Source organism: Schistocerca americana, chromosome 7, assembly GCF_021461395.2.
Source record: "Schistocerca americana isolate TAMUIC-IGC-003095 chromosome 7, iqSchAmer2.1, whole genome shotgun sequence".
NCBI classification, from domain to species: domain Eukaryota; kingdom Metazoa; phylum Arthropoda; class Insecta; order Orthoptera; family Acrididae; genus Schistocerca; species Schistocerca americana.
In genome coordinates, this window is record NC_060125.1 from 304055311 (window position 1) to 304077870 (window position 22560).

Sequence of the window (22560 nt, forward strand, 5' to 3'; positions counted from 1 at the left end):
TATGAACGCTATTTTTCCTGCCACTTAGACCCTGCCTCCCTTGAAGACATGGCAGCTTGTAAGTGCCCCCAGCAAGGCAGTACAGGCAGTTTCCTTGCTTTCAGAGACAGGCACAAATATACCTACATCTACACGATTACTCTGCAATTTACACTTTTTCGAAGAGGGATCACAGAAGCCGCGCGGGATTAGCCGAGCGGTCTACGCGCTGCAGTCATGGACTGTGCGGCTGATCCCGGCGGAGGTTCGAGTTCTCCCTCGGTCAAGGGTGTGTGTATTTGTCCTTAGAATAATTTAGGTTTAGTAGTGTGCAAGCTTAGGGACTGATGACCTTAGCAGTTAAGTCCCATAAGATTTCTGACACATTTGAACATTTTGGATCACAGAAGCATTATCACACTTGTTAAAACCGTTCAAAAGCCAAGACGCTGGACAAGATGCAGTGTGGGTTTAAATATTTTAGGGATGACAAACATTTATAATGAGCTGAGTTTTATTAATTTGACATCTCGTGCACGAGGTGAGCGTAAAATGAACATATTTTACTACAAGAAAATGTTTAAGAATTGAAAGACGGCTAAGGCTGCAGAAATCGGTTGTCTGAAATAAAAATATATCATTTGCGATCTTGGCTTTTGAATTGTGTTTTACGGTTGAAACAGATCGCCCTTCATTATCCTCGCAATGAAAAAATTCAATCATTTTCACACAATTTCTCGATCATTCCACTATGGAATAGCAAATGGAAAACTGAACAAAATCTTCTCGTGCTAGCTCTCATTTCTCTCATATTACAACGATGGTCATTACTCTCTATGTAAGTGAAAGTCAACAAATTGTTTTGCACTATGACAGGAATGTTGGGGATTCAAATTTCGTTGTAACACTCTCGCCACAACGGAAAACATCCTTGTTTTAACTAGCGCCGCATCCAACTTACTAGTCATACCCATGATGCTCTCTCCTCTGTTTCGAGGTAATATAGAGAGAGGTGCCCTTCTTTTAACGTATTCGGTGCTCTCTGTCAGGACTTTCTGGTAAGGAAAATATTTCTCATTTTAAGCCATCATTCTTACTCATTTGATGCGGCGTGCCAGATATTCGTTTCCTACAATAACCTCTTCATCACTGAGTTGCATCTATACCCCGCGTCGTTAATAATTGACTGGATGAATTCCAATCTCTGTCGTCCCCAGCAGATCCTCCCGGATTTTGTGTCATTGTTTTCTATACATTTATTTCTTTGCTGATTCTATGGAGAGCCTCTCCATTCTTATTACGTAAGTCCACATTCTTCTATACCACTGATATCAAACTTTCGATTCTCTTATGTTCCGGTTTTCTCACTGCACATGATTCCTGACTATACATTGCCGTGCTCCAAACGTACTTCCTCGGAAACTTCTTCCACATATAAATGCATATGTTTCATACCAGTAGACTTCTCTTTGACAGGACTGCCCTCTGTGCCTGCCTTTTACATCCTCCTTCTTCGTCCGTCATGGGTTATTTGCTTCCAGAGTGTGTATTGTATGGTGTATTGAACCGGAGTAGAGTAATTACGGCGTATGCGTGTGTGGAGACATTGTTTGCGCAGTTACTGCTTCCAGGGTAGCAGAATTCCTTAACTTCCTCTACGTTCTGATAACCAGCTTTGATATTGAGTTTCTCGATATTCTCATTTCCTCTACTTCTCGTCATTTTTATCCTTTTCCGGTTCACCCCATTCGATAAACTGTACTCATTAAACCGCTCATTCCATTCAATAGATACTGTAATTCTACTTCTTTTTCACTGAGGATACCTCTGTCATCAGCGAATCTTATCATTTATATCCATCCATTCCGAAATTTAATCGCATTTTCGAACCTTTCTTGTATTTCCGTCATTGCTTCTTTGATGCATAGATTGAACAGGAGGAGCGAAAGACTGCATTCCTGTCTTACAAACCTTTTCATCTCAGAACGCCGGCCGAAGTGGCCGTGCGGTTAAAGGCGCTGCAATCTGGAACCGCAAGACAGCTACGGTCGCAGGTTCGAATCCTGCCTCGGGCATGGATGTTTGTGATGTCCTTAGGTTAGTTAGGTTTAACTAGTTCTAAGTTCTAGGGGACTAATGACCTCAGAAGTTGAGTCCCATAGTGCTCAGAGCCATTTGAACCATCTCAAAACGTCGGGCCGGCCGGTGTGGCCGAGCGGTTCTAGGCGCTACAGTCTGGAACCGCGCGACCGCTACGGTCGCAGGTTCGAATCCTGCAACGGGCATGGATGTGTGTGATGTCCTTAGGTTAGTTAGGTTTAAGTAGTTCTAAGTTCTAGGGGACTTATGACCTCGGATGTTAAGTCCCATAGTGCTCAGAGCCATTTGAACATTTTTTTCAGAACGTCGGTCTTTGTCTTTCAGTCTTACAGTTCCCTCTTGGTCCTTGTACGTATTGTATTTTACCCCATTTTCCTATAGCTTACTCCTATTTTCTTCAGAATTTTGAACATATTGCACCATTTAACACCGTCAAACGTTTTCTGTAGGTCGACAAATCAAACGAAAGTGTCTTCATTTTACCTATCAAACCTTCTGAAATACGTCTCTGACCGTTATCTAAAAGACCCTCCATTTTCTTTTTCGTTCTTCTGTAGACTTTTCTTTTCACCAGCTTGGGATCTTGAGCTGTTAAGCTGAGTGTGTGACTGTTCTCGTACATGTCTGCCCCTGCTGTCTTCGTAATTGTGTTGATGACGTGTTACCGAAAGTCTGATGGTACGTCTCCAGTCTCATAGATTCTATACACCAGCTTGGATAGTCGTTTGGTTGCCACTTCCACTAACGATTTTAAAAATTCCGATGGAATGTTATTTTCCCATTACCACTTAGTTGATGCCAAGTCTTCCGGAGATATTTTAAACTCTGACTCTGCCTTCCATACTGACTCCAGTTCGTGCTTCTATTACATCAATCAAATTCTCCCTCTCACAGATGCCTTCAGTGTACTTTTTCCACCTACCTGCTCTCTCCTCTGTGATTAGCAATGAGGTTCCCATACCACTCTTAATGTTAGCACCCTTGCTTTTAATTTCACGGAAGGTTGTTTTGACTTTTCTGCTGGCTGAGTTAGTCCTCCCGACAATTATTTCCTTGCTACTTCTTCGCATCTTCCCTGCAGCAATCTCGCCTTGGCTGTCCTGCATTCCTGTTTATTTCATTCCTGTGAGATTCATATTAATGTATTCCTGTCTTTCCCTGAAATATTTTTGAACTTCCTTCCTTCGTCGATCAATTGAAGTATTTTATCTGTTACCCAGTGTTTCTTCGTAGTTACCTTTCTTGTACCAATATCTGTATGTCCGAGATGTGCGACCGCCATTTATTAGATGACCGCTACTCCTCAACTGAACTGCCGACACTAACATTCTTTATCGAAATACCCACATTCTTATCGAACTTCAAACATCTTAACATTCGCCAGTACTTCGGTGTTCCACTTCCTTTCACACTGATTCTTCCGGATAATTCTTTTTAGCTTCAGTGTGCCCTCCATAATCACTAAATTGTCAGCTGAACCTATGTCTAAACCTGGGTTTTCCTTACAATCCAATATCTGATTTCGGAATCTCTATCTGATCATGATGTAATATAGAAATCTTCTCTTGTATTTTGCAATTACACCTCCTACCCTTGTGATTTTTGATCAGACTATTCGCTATTAACACCTAAAACATTTTGCAGAGCTCAGTTAGTCTTTCGCCTCTCTCATTTCTTTCTCCTCTCTCATTCCTACTTCCAGTCCTGTGTTATCCTGTAACCCTTTCTTCTGTTCCTTCTCGTACAACAGAGTTCCACTCTCCCACGATTGTAAGATTTTTGTCTCCCTGTACATACTGATTGACCCGTTGAACATCCTCATCTGCTATGTCTACCTCTACGTCATCTGCTAGCGACTTTGGCATGCGTACCTGAACTATCGTTGTAGGTGTTGGTTATCACTGGAATTTGATGAGAAGCGTCCTATCCCTGAATTGTTCACAGAATCTCATTCTCGCACCTTCTTTCTTATCGATATCGGATCTTCACCCCGTTATACCATTTGCTGCTGCTGTTGATCTTACCCTATCTTTTTTTTTATTTCACTTCGCTGACCCTCATTATATATGGAATGCACATTTACATATCGTTTTCTGTTTTTCTAAATTTCCTATTACTTTTATACACATGATATTCCATGTTGCAAGTGGTAAAATGTTATTCCATCGTTGGTTATTACATCTTTTTCTTAAGATCGCCTCCCACTTGTCATTTCCTTCCAGGAGATGCGAATGGGTAATTAATCTGCAATATTTTGCCAATGGAGAGATTTTGATGTCTTTTTCTAACACGGGCCACATGTCCTGTCTATGCACATTACGTGTGTTTGATGCAGTGGTATCCTTTACCTTCTCCATCCTCAAGCCGTTGATCATTACTGATTTTTCCGCCTTTTAGGGACAGTTTCCGAACATAAGAGGGTGCCCTAAGAGCGAAAATACTTTATTGAAGCCGACCTACATAGAGAGAGACGACCATCATAATAAAAGGAAATCAGAGCCAGCACTGTTCGAAAATGGAAGGACAGTGAAGTATTGTGAATGTGGTTCGATGACCCCTCTGTCAGACACTTAAGCGTGATTTGCTGAGTAGCCATGTAGGTGTAGACAGATGTGGATGTAAATCTCTGTCCCCTTCTCCACGTCCTCTGATGAGGCCATTGGCACAATGAAGGTGACATCTTATACCGGAAATCTTCGGCCTCCATTGCTAATGATTTTTATTCAGAATATAAGCAGTCGCTGGGTTTCGAATCCGGGAGCCAGGATGTTTTTGAGTGTTAGTCAGTGACGCCATCCCTGGACCAAGGGTCCTCCAAAGGTCCCGTAGCGCTCAGGAATACTCCTGAGGAGGATGGACTGGAGTAGTGTAGGCAGTCCAGTTAGCTGCACATTTATTTGCCCGTAAAACGCAGTCTTTGATTCGCCTTCTCTCCAACATTTACTATGCAATGTTCCCAACTTAACTTCTTCGTAGACCCTCTATTTGAATCGACGAAAGAAAGCACCATTTGTTCATATTGTTTTCTAACTCGTTCATGTAAGAGCAACAGAGTGTTTACAACGCTTAATTAAGGAACCCTCAGACATCATTTCCGCTTTGATACAGTAATTGCTGTTTATTACTACGAACTGTGATCGTTATGACAGGAAATCATGAATCCAGTCTCACAGCTGAGGTTATACACCATATCCACGAATTTTGATTAATAATCGATTATGGTGAACAGTGTCAAAAGCGTTATGGAAGTCGCAGGAGTGTAAAGCCAACTTCAGATCCACCGTCGATAGCACTCATTACTTCCCGCAAATAATGAACCAATTACTGACAGTAGTTATGCTTCATAAAACTGAAGTTTTGCGAGGATTGCTTCAAAAGTAACTGTCTAAGGTTGAATGGCAACTGAAAGTATTACAGTGGCTACTATAGCGCTGCCACGTGAATGTGTTGCATGGTGGTAAGAAGAGAAAAAAATGGTTCAGATGGCTGTGACCACTATGGGAATTCACATCTGTGGTCATCAGGCCCCTAGAACTTAGAATTACTTAAACCCAACTAACGTAAGGACATCACACACATCCATTCCCGAGCCCAGATTCGAACCTGTGACCGTAGCGGTCACGCGGTTCCAGACTGAAGCGCCTAGAACCGCACGGCCACACCGGCCGGCTGGTAAGAAGAGAAAGGTCCTGGGTCGTGCAGTGTATAACCACCTACATATGTGCCCAAATGCTTAGTCTTACTGTAAAAAGAATGAAGAATCAAGGAACGACCGTATGACTGTACTGAGAATTAATAACAAAACAGTAACTAACACGAAAGTAGCCTATTCGAAAATATACTTCAATAAATTCAAAATCCGGTACTGGAGAGTATTCGTCTTCATCTACATCACTTCCCAAAGTGGTCCATATCGATCTCCAAAGGTCATCTTCGACCTGTCCATATCGACGAAAAAAAAAATTGAGAGTGCATTACACCTAGAAGTTAATGGCTGTTCACGTAAGCCGGCCGAGGTGGCCGAGTGACTCTAGGCACTTCAGTTTGGAACCGCGTGATTGCTACGGTCGCTGGTTCGAATCCTGCCTCGGGCATGGATGTGCGTGATGTCCTTAGGTTAGTTAGGTTTAAGTAGTTCTAAGTTCTAGGGGACTGATGACCACAGATGTGAAGTCCCATAGTGGTCAGAGCCATCTGAACCATTTGTCCAAGTAAGTGGATTCTATTTGGTTCTCTCGCAGCCAAATTTCCAAACTCGTCTTACAGCCAAGGAGCTTGCTCCTGTGTACACCGCTGTTCTTCTCGTGGGCTCTTTATAGTCGCTCTCTTGTACACAACATTCAGGCACATGTTTCATTATTTTTCTAGGCTCACTCAGCGTAGTGCTCCCCCCGCCCCCCGCCCTTTTAAAAAGGGTTAGTAATGATTAAAGTATTTCCACAAAGAGGCAACAACAAATTCAGACTCAAATAAGATCATTATCATTCTAAAATTACATAGGATGACAAAATGGCGATTTTAAATGTTTCTAGACAAGAGAAGAATTGGGTACAGGGAAGGACACCAAGTGTGCCTCGTTTGTATTATAATGAATGAAATTTCTCAGTCGATTTTAACGTAAGTAGGTGAAAGACATACATTTTCTCCATCATAATGCTTCAGTTACTGACAAGATTAATTTATTATAGTTTGGCACCAGCTGTCGACGCAAAAATAGGGTGCCCTTGTTCATCTAACGCGAAGAAGTATTACACAAGTTAATGAATCAGTATCATGTTGTTTCGGAGTGCTAGAGAAAAGTAAACAAACTATTTTTTATCAGATTAACTTCGTGTAGTTTCTTCTATTGCGTACAGATGAGCCGATCATGACATTAGATTGAGAGAGTTTATTTTGACTGCTACGTCTTATCTTATTTACGTAAATAACTTAATTTTTATCCACAGCTCATTGATACTAAACATCGGATAAACGAGTACCCATATGCTTTCCATGCTACAAAGAATTACAAAATAAAGCTATGAAACCATTCAAGCTGGGGCATCATCGAAGGAGGTGTCACTCTAACAAATAAAAAACGATCTGAAATACTTTCAAGCACTTAAAGAAAAACTTTGCCCCCTCGATACACACGATGACTTAACCAAGAGATGACGATGGTGTTCCAGCTTCCTATAGTATCTAGATATTAATACTAAAATACGAAAAACTACAAAATATCTAGGAACAGTTCATTTGTGAGCCAATCAATAGCCAATCAAACTCAGTTATCACACTCCAGACAAATTAGCACAACGTGTTGCGAGGTAGTATTCTATTCTCTTAGACCGAGATCGCGATAGAGATGACCGTTGTGATTAGTGTCGATTATTGTAAGCAAACTGTGGTACATGTACAACGGCACATCACATAATCCCCGTGTTTATGCGTTTTATTATGCGAAGGAGTGTTACGTCTTTGTCCTATGAATTTGTCCTTACACTCTACTCATTACCAAAAGTCAATTTGGTAATGAGTAGAGGGTTAAGGACAAAGAAATGCCCAAGTGCGAGCAGCACGCGTCCTCTGAGGGTTCCGCACAAATTTAATTATGAATATAGATAATTCATCCATCCCAGGGATCTGAGACTAACCCGGATGTACAAAACGAAGCGATCAGGGGAATTCACTTTATATATGCACAGAGCGAAGATTTAATAAAATATTTTAATTAATTACTAAAACATGAAAAGAACTCACATTTAATGTTTGTACGCAGTAGTATTTTACTGTCACACTTGTGACGAACGATAAATCCAATTAAAGTTGCAGTGGCAAAAAGATTTTTTATGTTATATAATTAAAATTTAAGAATTGTCGGCTTCTTTGTTTTACTTGTACTGTAAAACCGTGCTTCTCGCCCAATCTCATGATTCTAGGTCAGATGAATGTACCCTATGAGTTTTGATGAATGAGTTTGCTAGTATCAAAATACGTTACATTAATGGCCGTACTGTTATTGATTTAGAAGTTCAAATGTCTTACGCCGAAGAAGACCATAGGTATTAACAAGTGCCATAGATTTCAACTTGATAGAGCTACTCGTTCGTGAGAGGAAGGGGTCGTAAGATACGGATAGACAGGCCTTTAACGAATGCCAAAAAAAAAAAGGAACATATTTTTCGTTTGACATCGTTAAAAATTGACAACTTTCGAATTTTAACCCTTACTTGTAATCCGAAATCTTGCTCCTTGCCAATTTCATGATTCTACGTCAGCGGTTGGTTTTGATGAATAAAATACTAAAATATGGCTTTGTTTTTGACTGAACTGGCTTAGAAGCTTAAATTTCCTTTACACCGACAAAGTACCGTCAATTTTAGTAAGCGATTTAAGTTTAGACTAGATACCGCTGCCTGTTCCTAAGAAAAATGGGTTTGAACAGTCGGACACACAGACAGCCAAATAGACGGATGGACAACAGAGTCGTCCTATAAAGGTTCTGTTTTTACTGGTTGAGGTACCGAACCGAAAAAGTGATGTAATTCGAATTGTTTAGTAAATAATATACACTTACATTCTGACCAATTTTCATTTTCATAAACCATGCGACTTACATTATTTGAAAATGAAAAGCCATCAGGAACGGAACATTACAGTATTCAGTTATATTATCGTCGCAAACTCATATTCTATATCATTCACTGACGAAATTGTACATTAAAATAAAAGTCGCACTACCGATGGTTACCCGAGTTGATTCTCAGGACAGATGTGCATATCCATATCAACCATACTATGTCTGTTACAGCAATGTGACGTTGACACAAGGATCTATATTAAAGACAATATGTTACATAACTTCTAATCCAGTCGCTTTTGGCACACTCAGCTGTATACATGGTGCCCTCAGGTGACAGTCAATAGAACTGATGTCGATTCAGATGACAATCAATGGAACTAACTTCGAGTTGACCAGTAAGGTTTTCCACGTTATCTGGCTGACAGCCATTCCAAGCAGGTAAATGATTTTTGTGTAATTTTGTGCTGGGAACTCCAAATTTAACTGCTGCAGTACACGTTGGTCAAAGGCCAAGGATTCTGAAAGACAGTTTGGGGTACAGTGAAAAGGAAAAAGAAGAAATGAAGCATCAGGACTACAAAATGCTCAAATACACCCGTTTGTAAAAATTTGAAGCTGCTTTTACTAGCAAGTATACTTAAAAATAGAACCAATTGTGATATACTTAGTGTATCAATCTCTTCGTCTCCCTCTACGATTTTTACCCTCCGAGATGCCCTCCAATACTAAATTGGTGATCCCTTGATGCCTCAGAACATGTCCTACCAACCGACCCCTTCTTCTAGACAAGTTGTGCCACATGCTCCTCTTCTACCCAATTCTATTCAATACCTCCTCATTAGTTATGTGATCTGCCCATCTAATCTTCAGCATTCTTCTGTAGCACCACATTTCGAAAGCTTCAATTCTCTTCTTGCCTAAACTATTTATCGTCCACGTTTCACTTCCATACATGGCTACACTCCATACAAATACTTTCAGAAACGACTTCCTGCCATTTAAATCTATACTCGATGTTAAAAAATGTTTCTTCTTCAGAAACGCTTTTCTTGCCATTCCCAGTCTACATTTTATATCCTCTCTACTTCGACCTTCATCAGTAATTTTGCTCCCCAAATGGCAAAACTCCTTTACTACTTTAAGTGTCTCATTTCCTAATCTAATTCCCTCAGCATCACCCGACTCAATTCGGCTACATTCCATTATCCTCGTTTTGCTTTTGTTGATGTTCATCATATACCCACCTTTAAAGACACTGACCATTCCGTTAAACTGCGCTTCCAGGTCATTTGCTGTATGTGACAGATTTACAATGTCATCGGCAAAACTCAAACTTTTTATTTCTTCTCCATGGATTTAAATTCCTACTTCAATTTTTTTTCCTTTCCTGCTTGCTCAATATCCAGATTGGATAACATCGGTGATAGGCTACAACCCTTTCTCAGCCCCTTCCCAAACTCTGTATCTCTTTGGTGCCCCACGGCTCTAATAACTGCCATCTGGTTTCTGTACTGTAAATAGCCTTTTGCTCCCTGTATTTGACCCCTGCAACCTTCAGAATTTGAAAACGCGTATTCCAGTCAACATTATCAAAAGATTTCTCTAAGTCTAGAAACGCTAGAAACGTTGATTTGGCTTTCCTTAATCTATCTTCTAAGGTAAATCGTAGGGGCATCTCAGCATCAAAGAGATACAGTGTTTGGGAATGGGCTCTGTCAAACTCTTCATGCAGTATCGTATGTCCCATTTCATCCTCATCTACATCCGCTTCCATTTTCATAATATTATCCTCAAGTACATCGCCCTTGTATAGACCCTCTATATACTCCTTCCACCTTTCTGCTTTCCGTTCTTTGCTTAAAACTGCTTTCCCTTCTTTGCTTAGAACTGGGTTTCCAACTGAGCTCTTGATATTCATGCAAGTGGCTCCCTTTTCTCCAAAAGTCTCTTTAATTTTCCTTTAGGCATTATCTACCTTACACCCAGTGAGATAAGCCTCTACATCCTTAAATGTGTCCTCTAGCCATCCCTGCTTAGCCATTTTGTACTTCCTGTCGATCTCATTTTTGATACGTTTGTATTACTTTTCGCTTGCTTCATTTACTACACTTTTATATTTTCTCCTTTCATCAATTAAATTCAATATTTCTTCTGTTACCCAAGGATGTCTACTAGCCCTTGTCTTTTTACCTACTTGATCCTCTGGTGCCTTCACTATTTCATCTCTCAAAGCTACCCATTCTTCTTCTACTGTATTTCTTTCCTCCGTTCTTGTCAATCGTTCCCTAATGCTCTCTCTAAAACTCTCTACAACCTCTGGTTCTTTCAGTCTATCCAGGTCCCATCTCCTTAAATTTTCACCTTGTTGGCAGTTTGCTCAATTTTAATCTACAGTTCATAAGAAACAGATTGTGGTCAGAGTCCACAGCAGCCCCTGGAAAAGTTTTACAATTTAAAACCTGGCTCCTAAATCTCTGTCTTACCATTATATAATCTATCTGAAACCTTCCAGTATCTCCAGGCCTCTTCCATTTATACAACTTTCATTCAAGATTCTTTAACCAAGTGTTAGCTATAATTAAGTTATGCTCTGTGCAAAATTTTACAAGTTGGCTTCCTCTTTCACTTCTTGCCCCCTTTCCATATTCACCTACTACTTTTCTTTCTCTTCCTTTTCCTACTGTCGAATTCCAGTCACCCATGACTATTAAATTTTCGTCTCCCTTCACTATCTGAATAATATCTTTTATCTCATGACACATTTCATCAATCTCTTCCTCATCTGCAGAGCTAGTTGTGGTAGGTTTGGGCTTCGTGTCTCTCTTTGCTACTATAATGCGTTCACTATGCTGCTTGTAGTAGCTTACCCTCGCTCCTATTTTTTAATTCATTATTACATCGACTCCTGCAGTACTCCTAATTTAGTTTGTATTTATAACCCTGTATTCACCTGACTAGAAGTCGTTTTCCTTCTGCCACCGTAATACACTAATTCCAAGTATATCTAACTTTAACCTACCCATTTCCCTTTTAAAATTTTCTAACCTGCCTGCCCGATTAAGGGATCTGGTATTCCACGCTGCGATCCGTAGAACGCCAGTTTTATTCCTCCTGATAACGACATCCTCCTGAGTAGTTCCCGCCCGGAGATCCGAATAGGGTCTATTTTACTCCGGAATATTTTATCCAAGAGGACGCCATCAACATTTAACCATACAGTAAAGCTGCATGCTCTCGAAAAAAATTATGGTTTTAATTTCCCCTTGCTTTCAGCCATTCGCACTACCAGCACAGCAAGGCCGTTTTCGTTAATGTTACAAGGCCAGATCATTCAATCATCCAAACTGTTGCCCCTGCAACTATTGAAATCGTTGCTGCCGCTCTTCAGGAACCACATGTTTGTGTGATTGTGTGATCTCTCAACAGACATCCCTCCGTTGTGGTTGCACCTAAGGTACGGCTATCTGTATCGCTGACGCAAGCTTGCCTCCCCACCAATGGCAAGGTCCCATGGTTCATGTGGGGAGGGGGGAAGATCTTGATACGGGTTTCGTTTCAGTGATTTTTGAAGATGTTTCATGATTGTTTCTTCAGGCACTTGTGCTGCATAGTGTTGTTTACATGGATATTAGAAGTAAATGATGTCATTTCTTTGTAGCTGTACGTGTTACTGTTTATGAGATTATTTGTGATGAATTTGTATACTTGTGGATTGCTTGCAAGACAGATGATGAAACTTGGTTTTATGATTCTTATGTTGTCTTGTGGATTAGCAAAAGGTATAATGATGATTGTTACAGGATGATGTTTTTTGTTGTGGCCACTGATTACAGTGGGGCATTGCTTCAGACTAGGTTTTATGATTGCCTGTGCCTGCAGGAATAGGACCATGCCCTGTTGTGAGGATATTGATGTATTCTGCTGGTTCAATGAGCATTGCAGCCTCTTTGTAATTTAAAACAAATTAAGGAGAGTACTATCGGTTGAGTATCAATGAAGTATCCTCCTTTATTACCTAAACTTGAATAGAATTCAGAGCTTGAGTGGAAGTATGCAGGGAAACTGAGATTTAATTTTATGATGACCAGATGCAGAGGAACTGATAAAAATGAATTGCAGCCACCACAGAAATAATTAAGATCTATTTTTGCAGCAGAATAGCGGTGAAGAACTGGAAGCTGGATAATATAACAGGAAATTTTGTTTGCCGTCTTCATCGATGTACATTGTTGAATGGCCATAAACATTTCAAAAGTAATAAAGTATGAATTTTGATAATAAAAGGTGACACACTCCAATTTACATCTTTTTTGTTAAGCTGAAACATTTGATGTTCTTCAGTGTTAGAACGGTATGTGTGGTGCGTAATTAATGACATATCTTTAATGTCTTTGAAAACTACTCTTCTTCTCTTGACAGTAGTAGCCGTGATTTGACCTGAACCATACAGTGAAACATGTAGGAGTTATTACTTTTCTTTTCAGCGGTAAAATGGTTGTATATTAATGTTAACGCTATGAATAAAACTATGGTGCTTTAATAATGTTCCTTTTTAGGTCAGCTACCTTTGTGACTATTATATTACAGCACCTGTGTACCTTATATGGCGATATATCTATATATTTTCCTGTCTGTTCCTGGGAGCACATTGTTGAGTCTTCTTTTGTGTTGCTTCAGGTGTATACAGTGTGGTTGTGAACAAATCATCTTGTCTTGTCTTACCTTGTATTGTGCACCTGAAGTAACTTGTCTTCGTTACGTCATATTTTAGTCACAAGATTCTGAGATGATTAGTATATGACATTTTAATTTACACTGATCAACATTTTATCTATTGAGTAACAGGTAATGTGGTGTATCGTAGGATTAATAAGTTACGGTCATGTTGCTACCTCTGAAATTTGTTTTTGCGTGAATCTTATACATGAATGAATGAGGACTGGAAAAGTGAGACACTTACAGTAAATATGTTAATAGTGATGTATTAGCTGATTATAGTTCATTCACAGGTAGCGTAACAGAGCTGTTTCTAATGTGGTACACATTCAGTTGCGTAGTAAGTAATTGCCTTTGCGGATTTAGTAGAAGCTTATGTCATGATTACTCTAGCAAAACTGTAAGAAGCTTTGAAAGATATTGATATGGATGACTATCTTTTACAAATTATAACTGAAATGTACAGAGCTAATAACGCACAGATTAAAAGAGGATCAAAATTCTTAGAACCTAAAGGGCCGAGATGAGGCTGCAGCACGTCACCCATCTTCAATTTCAGGAAGTGACTCTCCAAAGATCGAAGGACAGCTGTGGAGGAACGGGAATAATTGTTAATCATGTACAGCTGTTTTCGTTAAATTTCGCTGATGATCAAGCCATTCTAGCACCAGAGGAATACGGTACTGAGTTCATGATAGGACATTGGATTATGGTAAATGGGACGTACAGGTGGTACCTGGTAGTGAACAGTTACTCTAGATTTGAAGTTCACATCAATCATGGAGCAGTTACGAGACAGGTAGAAAAACTTAGATGTGTAGAGGCATTTATTGGTACAAGTAGCTTGGGTAATACAGAAATGAAACACAGAATACAACAAAGCAGAAAAGTTATTGGGTGCATGAATTATTTCTGAAAGGATAAGAACATTTCTAACAAGGACAAGAAAAGAATGGGTAGGCTAGTGGTACGAGTGTCATCCGCTATGAATCTTAACTACGGTTTGTAAATGGTGACCGCAAAATAAGACTAAAGGCAGTGCAAATGGATTATTTACGAATGACAGTCATAATATCAAGAATCGTGAAAGACGCTAATAATGAAGTAAGAGCAAGAATGGAGGCAAATGAAATAGTGATTGACTGAACTGAAAGAAAATCATTAAAATGGTACGGTCATTGATTGCGAATGCCAGATCATCAGTGGCCAGAGAAGATTGTTGAATGGAAACAATCTAGCGGACGTAAATGTGGCAGACCACAACATTCTTGGAATGATTACACAAACGAAATAATGCAGTATTGTGGTGATAGCAAGAAAGATACCCAGAATAAAGAGGTTTGGCAGAAGATAAGGGTAATACAGAGAAATGTTGTTATTAACTGATCGCCATATTAATTATACCTGTGACAATAATAATATAGTAATAATAATAATAATCAAGACGCATCCAACATATGGCTAAGAAAAGGCAATATATACAGTGAGACGGAAGGATTCATGATTGCAATACAGGATCAAACAATAAACACCAGATATTACAGCAAGCATATTATTAGAGATCCCAATACCTCAACAGATAAATGCAGGCTCAGCAAACAACAAATAGAAACAGTAGACCACATCACAAGCGGATGTACAATACTAGCAAATACAGAATACCCCAGAAGACATGACAATGTAGCAAAAACAATACATCAACAACTTGCCATACAGCATAAACTAATAAAACAACACGTTCCCACATACAAGTATGCACCACAAAATGTACTGGAGAATGATGAATACAAATTATACTGGAACAGAACCATTATAACAGATAAAACAACACCACATAACAAACCTGACATCATACTCACCAACAGAAAGAAGAAATTAACACAACTAATCGAAATATCCATACCCAATACAACAAATATACAGAAGAAAACAGGAGAAAAAATTGAAAAATAGATCCAACTGACTGAGGAAGTCAAGGACATGTGGCATCAGGATAAAGTTGACATTATACCAATTATAGTATAAACTACAGGAGTCATACCACACAATACACACCAGTACATCAACGCAATACAGCTACATCCAAACGTATATATACAACTACAGAAATCTGTAATTATTGATACATGTTCAATTACCCTATAGTTCCTAAATGCAATGTAACATATACCGTACAGTTAAAAGGAAGTCACGCTTGATCAAGGTCCGCGTCACTTTCCATTTTTAACCAGACATAACGTCTGCGAAAGGAAAGAAACAATAATAATAAAAATAGAATAACGTATTTAGACTTTTTTTCATGACAGTTAAAGTATAGATCTGCTGATTTTCCAAGTTGAAAAACAGTGTCAAATAGCATTATGTTCTCATTTGGAGGTGTATTCACGCACACTGACATTTCAATTTGAAACCGTAGACTGATGGTAGTGACGTGTAGTTAGTGAGATTGGAGTCAGCGTCTGATAGAGCTTGACTGGTAAACGATAGTGTTTTGAAAATATGTGACTGTTATATCACCATTAGATCACAACTGGCCAGAAGGTTAGGTGGGGAGCAATGAGAATGAGAAGCGGTACAACAATGATAACTGCAGCGCTTAAATAATATGTTGTGGATATAATGTGCATAATAATCTGCCCGCTGATAAGCAGCTAACTATTTTAGACTGATTGGTTTGTTTAATGTCAACTATGTATTGTCCACATTGGAGAAGCATTTTCTTGTCATAATATGGGGATTGGGTAAAGCACCACTCCCACCATTCCTGATGGAATATTTCGCATTAAATGTAATTGTTGATACTAACTATATACTTTTGCTCAGCTTGATACTAATTACCTTAATAATTGTTTTCATATCTAGGATTTTAGAGGGAGATGGTCACTGAGAGCTAATAAGAGTGACCATTGCCCACTCTCCTAAAACAGCTGCCCACAGTCTAATCACTCACTATGAAGAACCATTCCGCATGACGAGATCGACTAATGCCGTTAACGGAGCATCCTAACAACATGGAGGGCCTCTTTCACATACAACACCACCAGACAGAATAGTCTCAACAAAATTTAACAGCATTCTGTGGAAAGTCAGCACACATAGGAGTCGAATTGTATTTGCACTCGAAATAAGCAAATGTGACACTAAAACGCAAATGATCGCCGGCCGCTGCGGCTGGGCGGTTGAAGGCGCTTCAGTCCGGAACCGCGCTGCTACTACGGTCGCAGGTTCGAATCTGCCTCGGGCATGGATGTGTGTGATATCCTTAGGTTAGTTAGGTTTAAGTAGTTCTAAGTCTAGGGGACTGATGACCTCAGATGTTAAGTTCCATAGTGCATAGAGCCATCTGAACCATTTTGAACGCAAATGGTCACCTCGTAAATTTTACTTAGTAAAATGTAGCATTGTTTTGAACAACAATACGTTCAGTTAGATTCCATATACACGAAAGAGTAAGCGATACTTGAGAATTTAAATATATAACGTGATATAGCGAAGGCAAGAAAATGCACTCTTTGGTGGAGTTGTCAGAGCAAAGTTAAACCAGAAAAATCCATAACAACAGATATGGATACTGAGATGTATTTTTTTTATATTTTTGCAGTGTATTTACATACTCTGCTGTAGTATCTGATAAAGAGTTAATGCGTTTCTGACTGCGACCTGAAAAGTTTTTCTCTAGATGTGGGTTACTAAAATAAGTAAAGATCAGACCGAACTTACAACTTTTAATTGTACATTATCTACCGTAAGATATGAATTTAAGACGTGATAAGAATGGAATTATTAATGCGCAATAAAAAAAGGAAAAAAGCAACGAAACTCGCTTTATTAATTTGCATGTTAAAATATATTTCACATTATTGGTTGGGAAAGAGTATCTGAGCCACCTGCAGCATCGCATACGGGGGGCAGAGTACTCGTAAAACTCATGTGGATGCGACGTAGGTGATGAAGAATGGACACGGAACGTTTTTTGTGATACTAGGAACGTAAACTATGCGCATCGCTCGATTATTAACATCACGAAGTCAGATGCGTATTTTGGGTCTCAGACGTGATTTGTACTGGCAAAAATAGTTGCATTCTCGCCGCGGCCATGAGTGTGATTTCGCGCTGCGCCAAAGAAACTCGTAAGTATCAAAATTTGGAATTTCCTCCTGGAAACTCTGATTATCCCAAACAAATACACTCTAAGACAAAAAAGGAGAAGAAAGTGCAACAAGAAATAATTATCCGAATTGAACTAAAATCGATAGATACACTGAACACGTGCAGACAAACAAGTGACTGCAATGTCAAAAAAATAGGATAATTTATTCAAGAGCACAACTGAGCAAGTTAATAATGCAATCGTTCACCTCTGGCCCATATGCAAGCAATTATTCGGTTTGACATTGATTGAGAGAGTTTTTAGATGTCCTCCTGAGGAACATCGTGCCAAATTCTATTCAATTGACGTGTTGCATCGCCAAATTCCCGAGCTGGTTGGAGGACACTGCCCGTAATGCTTCAAACGTTCTCAATTGTGGAGAGATCCTGTGACCTTGCCGGCTAAGGTGGGATTTGTCAAGCTCGAAGACAAGAAGCAGAAACTCTCACCGTGTGCGAGCGGGAATTATCATGTTGAAGTGTAAGCTCAGAACGGTTTGCCGTGAAGGGCGACGAAACCGGGAGTAGAACATCGTCGACGTACTGCTGCCCTGTAAGGGTGTCGCTGATGCCAACCAAAGGTGTACTGCTATGAAAAGAAATGGCAACCCAGACCATCACTCCTTGTGGTATTCGCCTTCACTCAGCCACCGGCTGACAGCAGCGGACGTCAACACGTGCAAATCGCGGCAAGCCGCGCAGCGGCAAAGATAACACAGGCAGACCGGGCATATATATATATATATATATATATATATATATATATATATATATATATATATATATATATATACACCACCGGCCGCGTAGTCCATTTCGAAATGACTTTTAGAGGGCCAGTGTCGCGAGATGGAAGCGAGTCTTCACTCAGCCACTGGCGCCACTACACTCCGCATTTCCTAACTATCAGGACGGTAGACACGCCACTGCAACTGCATCTTGCAGCCAGTCCTACGCCTGCCTACGCTCGTACTTGTGACTAGTGATTGCACGTACTAGGAACACTGTGGAACTTAGGATACTGTCTCAACGACATCGGAAGTGAACTGGAGTGCTCTGGACTTGTGTATTTGATATGGGTTGTGAAGGGCTATTGCGAACCAGTTTCGTTGAGAATAAGTGATTTAAGTATTTTGGATGTAATTGTGTTATTCTGATATAACAGTCCTGGTTATCGAGCCCAATGGCGGTAGATAGTCAGATCGGTATCCCGCACCTGCCTGGGGCGTCTCCAGACATTTGTTCGCAGATCATAAGGGCTCAGTTTCAAGCAGGAAAAGTGAGCTTCAGTCAATGAGACTCCAGGAAGAAGACGTGTCTCTAGACAGCCCAGACAGTGCTGGTAGTGTAGCCCATCAAACTGTCAAAAAACCAGTGGTAATGGCCAGGGGTGCCATTTCTTTTCATAGCTGTACCCATTTCCTTGGTATTCGCGGCACCGTTAAAGCACAGCGAAACGTCGACGATATTCTACTCTCCATTTTGTTACCCATCATGGCAAGCCATACTGAGCTTACATTTCAGCAAGACAATGCCCGCTCGCACAGGGCGAGAGTTTCTACCGCTTGTCTTCGTACTTGACCAGCAAGGTCACTAGATCTCTTCCCAATTAAGAACTTCTGGGGAATAATGAACAGGGCTCTTCAGCCTGCTCGGGGTTTTGACGATCTAATGAGCCAGTTGGACAGAATTTGGCACGATCTTCCTCAGGAGGATATCCAGACAGAAACACTATCAATCAACGCCAATCCGAATAACTACCTGGGTAAGGGCGAGTTGTGGACGTACGCATTATGAACTTTCTCGACTGACGACTCCATGGAGTGTTCTGTGCACCTCAACCAAATAGTGGATAGAATTGGAAGGAAAATCAGCATTGGCCGTATTTTGCTGTTTTATTGTCAGCAAAATCGATTTTCGGTCACTTAATGTTCATCCTCTGTGCTAGAAGTTAAAATTTTTACACATAACGATCAGAGAGTATAAAACAGAAAATCACAACAACACTTGCGTATGAACATAACAGTTGGTAGGAGCATACATGTAATATACAATTAAAATTGATAGGCACTGGTATCAAGCTGTAACCACAAGCTTAGAGCGATCACATAAACTGAGGCCGCTGTTTACGTGCACCTGTTCAGCAGACCTCGGTCAGACAGGGCTTGGCATGTATCACGTGAGGACTTAATATTACTGATTTTGAAAGATATTAACACAAAATGCCTCTTGTGCATTTGTGAATCATGAAGTAATTCAAATTTAAAATGTACGTAAAAAACAGAGCAGACGAAGGGGGAAGGAAACATCTAAAATACACTAGCGTATTGTTTTTTATAAAAAACCAACTTACAAAGTATAAAACAGATCGATAATAAGTTGTCGGAGTGCAGGACAAGTTAAAGAGAGAAAAAGAAAAGAGGAAAAGAATACTATATGACTAACATGAAATAAGATGTAACACAGTTTCTTAAAAAAAGACAATGTATCCACCATCTGGCGTGGGAATTTAGTAGTACAACGTTCGTGATTTACGTAAAATGTTATTTTAACACTAAGGAGTCAAATATATACAAATAGTAATAGTACGAAAATGCCATTACGTAATAATTAAAATGTCGTGAAACACAATATTCATTACAAAAAAGTTTTGAAGGTGTAGACAAACACTTTTGTTATCATATTTAACCGACATGATGATTTACCTCTCGTTTGTCCCTTTGGACAAGCTAACATTATTATAACAGTGGTTATACGCTGCCGCATAAGCACTGAGTCAGACCCCATACGTACAGAACATCAAACATATACGGTTGCTTAATGTAAAACATAGCACCCACAATTTGGCGTGGGATGTTAGAAGTATACCGTTCTTGATTTACGTAAGATATTACGTTAAAACTGCAACTTACAGCCAGTCCTACGCCTGCCTACACTCGTGACTAGTGATTGCACGTACTAAGAACCCTGTGGAACTTGGGATAATGTCTCAACGTTCTCTGATGGGAACTGGAGTGTTCTGGACTTGTGTATTTGCTATGGATTGTGAAGTGCTATTGTGAACCAGTTTCGTTGTGAATAAATCATTTAAGTATTTTGGATGTTATTGTGCTATTCTGATATAACACTCCTGATTATCGAACCACATCGTGGTAGTCACATTGGTATCCCGCTGCTGTCTGGCACGTCTCCAGAGATTTGCTCGTAGATCCTCACGTCTGTCTGAAGCAGGAAAAGTGAGCTTCAGTCAATGGGAATCCAGCCAGAAGACGTATCTGTAAACGGCCTGGACAGTGATGGGAGTGTAGCCCACCAAATTGTCCAAATACCAGTGGTGATGGCCTGGGGTGGCATTTCTTTTCATAGCTGGACCCCTTTTCTTGGTATCCGCGGCACCGTTAAATCACAGCGAAACGTCGACGATATTCTACTCCCCATTTTGTTACCCATCATGGCAAGCCATACTGAGCTTACATTACAGCAAGACAATGCCCGCTCGCACAGGGCGAGAGTTTCTACCGCTTGTCTTCGTACTTACCAAATTCTGCCTTGACCAGTAAGGCAGCTAGATCTCTTCCTAATTAAGAACTTCTGGAGAAGATGAACAGGGTTCCGTAGTCAGCTCGGGGTTTTGACGATCTAATGCGCCAGTTGGACAGAATTTGGTCCGATGTCCCTCAGGAGAATATCCAGAAACACTATCAATCAACGCCAATCCGAATAACTACCTAGATAAGGGAGAGGTGTTGACGTAAACATTATTCAAAATGGTTCAAATGGCTCTGACCACCATGGCACTTAACATCTGTGGCCATCAGTCCCCTAGAACGTAGAACTACTTAAACCTAACTAACCTAAGGACAGCACACACATCCATGCCCGAGGCAGGATTCGAACCTGCGACCGTAGCGGTCAGGCGGTTCCAGACTGAAGCGCCTAGAACCGCACGGCCACACCGGCTGGCTTAAGTATTATTAACTTTCTCGGTTTGTAAAGCTCTATCTCTTAAATACATCATCGCATTTTTCTGAAATTGTTATCATTTGTTTGTCTGTACATGTTCATAGCGTCTACCGATTTCCGTCCCATCCGGATAATTCCTTCGCTGTGACTTTTTTTTTAATTTTGTCTTAGAGTCTATTATGATGAAAGAAAGTCGCAATTTCACTAAAGCTTCGCCAGTTTCGGCCCCCTTACAGCGCTCGGTGTGGAGTGACAGACCGGCCACACGGTCGCCTGCAGTGGGGCCTCGCCAGCGCCCACGCCAGCTGCCGCGCGGCTCCCACGCCGGACACGGCCGGCCTGTGTTGCGTGGCGAATACTGCAGCGCGCCGGTAAGCCTCTTAGCGACGAGCGCTCTGCCAGAGGGCGGCGACGCGCCACGCGCCCACCGCCAACCCAGCTGCTCCCGGGCCACTTGGCCACCGCTCCCGGCTGCACGCTCTTATTAGCAGAGGACTTATTATATCGAAACGCACCCGTCCCTCCACCGTGGCACACCGTGCGAAAATAGACCAGGTCGCGGCATAGGCAACAGAATACTGCGGCTGGGTCAGAAACCAGAATGCCGCGCGGGATTAGCAGAGGGGTCTCAGGCACTGCAGTCATGGACTGTGCGGCTGGTCCCGGCGGAGGTTCGAGTCCTCCCTCGGGTATGGGTGTGTGTGCTTGTCCTTAGGATAATTTAGGTTAAGTAGTGCGTAAGCTTAGGGACTGATGACCTCAGCGGCTAAGTCTCATAAGATTTCACACACATTTGAACATTTTTTCAGAAACCAGAATATTCTGATTAATTCCACTTTGGGACACCGGTGGATAAAAGTGCAAATCTAGAAAACTAGGAGTGATGTGTAATCGAGTTTTCATTTATAACCTTAGATCTACAGAGAGTCTCACAAACCTTTGGGGTAAAGTTGAAACAGGTGATAGTGTTGATGGTGTTGGAACAGCAACCAGCCACAAAATTACTTTCAGTTCCTTTATTCAAAGGGTACCGTTACCGGTTTCGAATCGTTATGATCCATCTTCAGTCGGTTTACATGCTTTTCTTACAA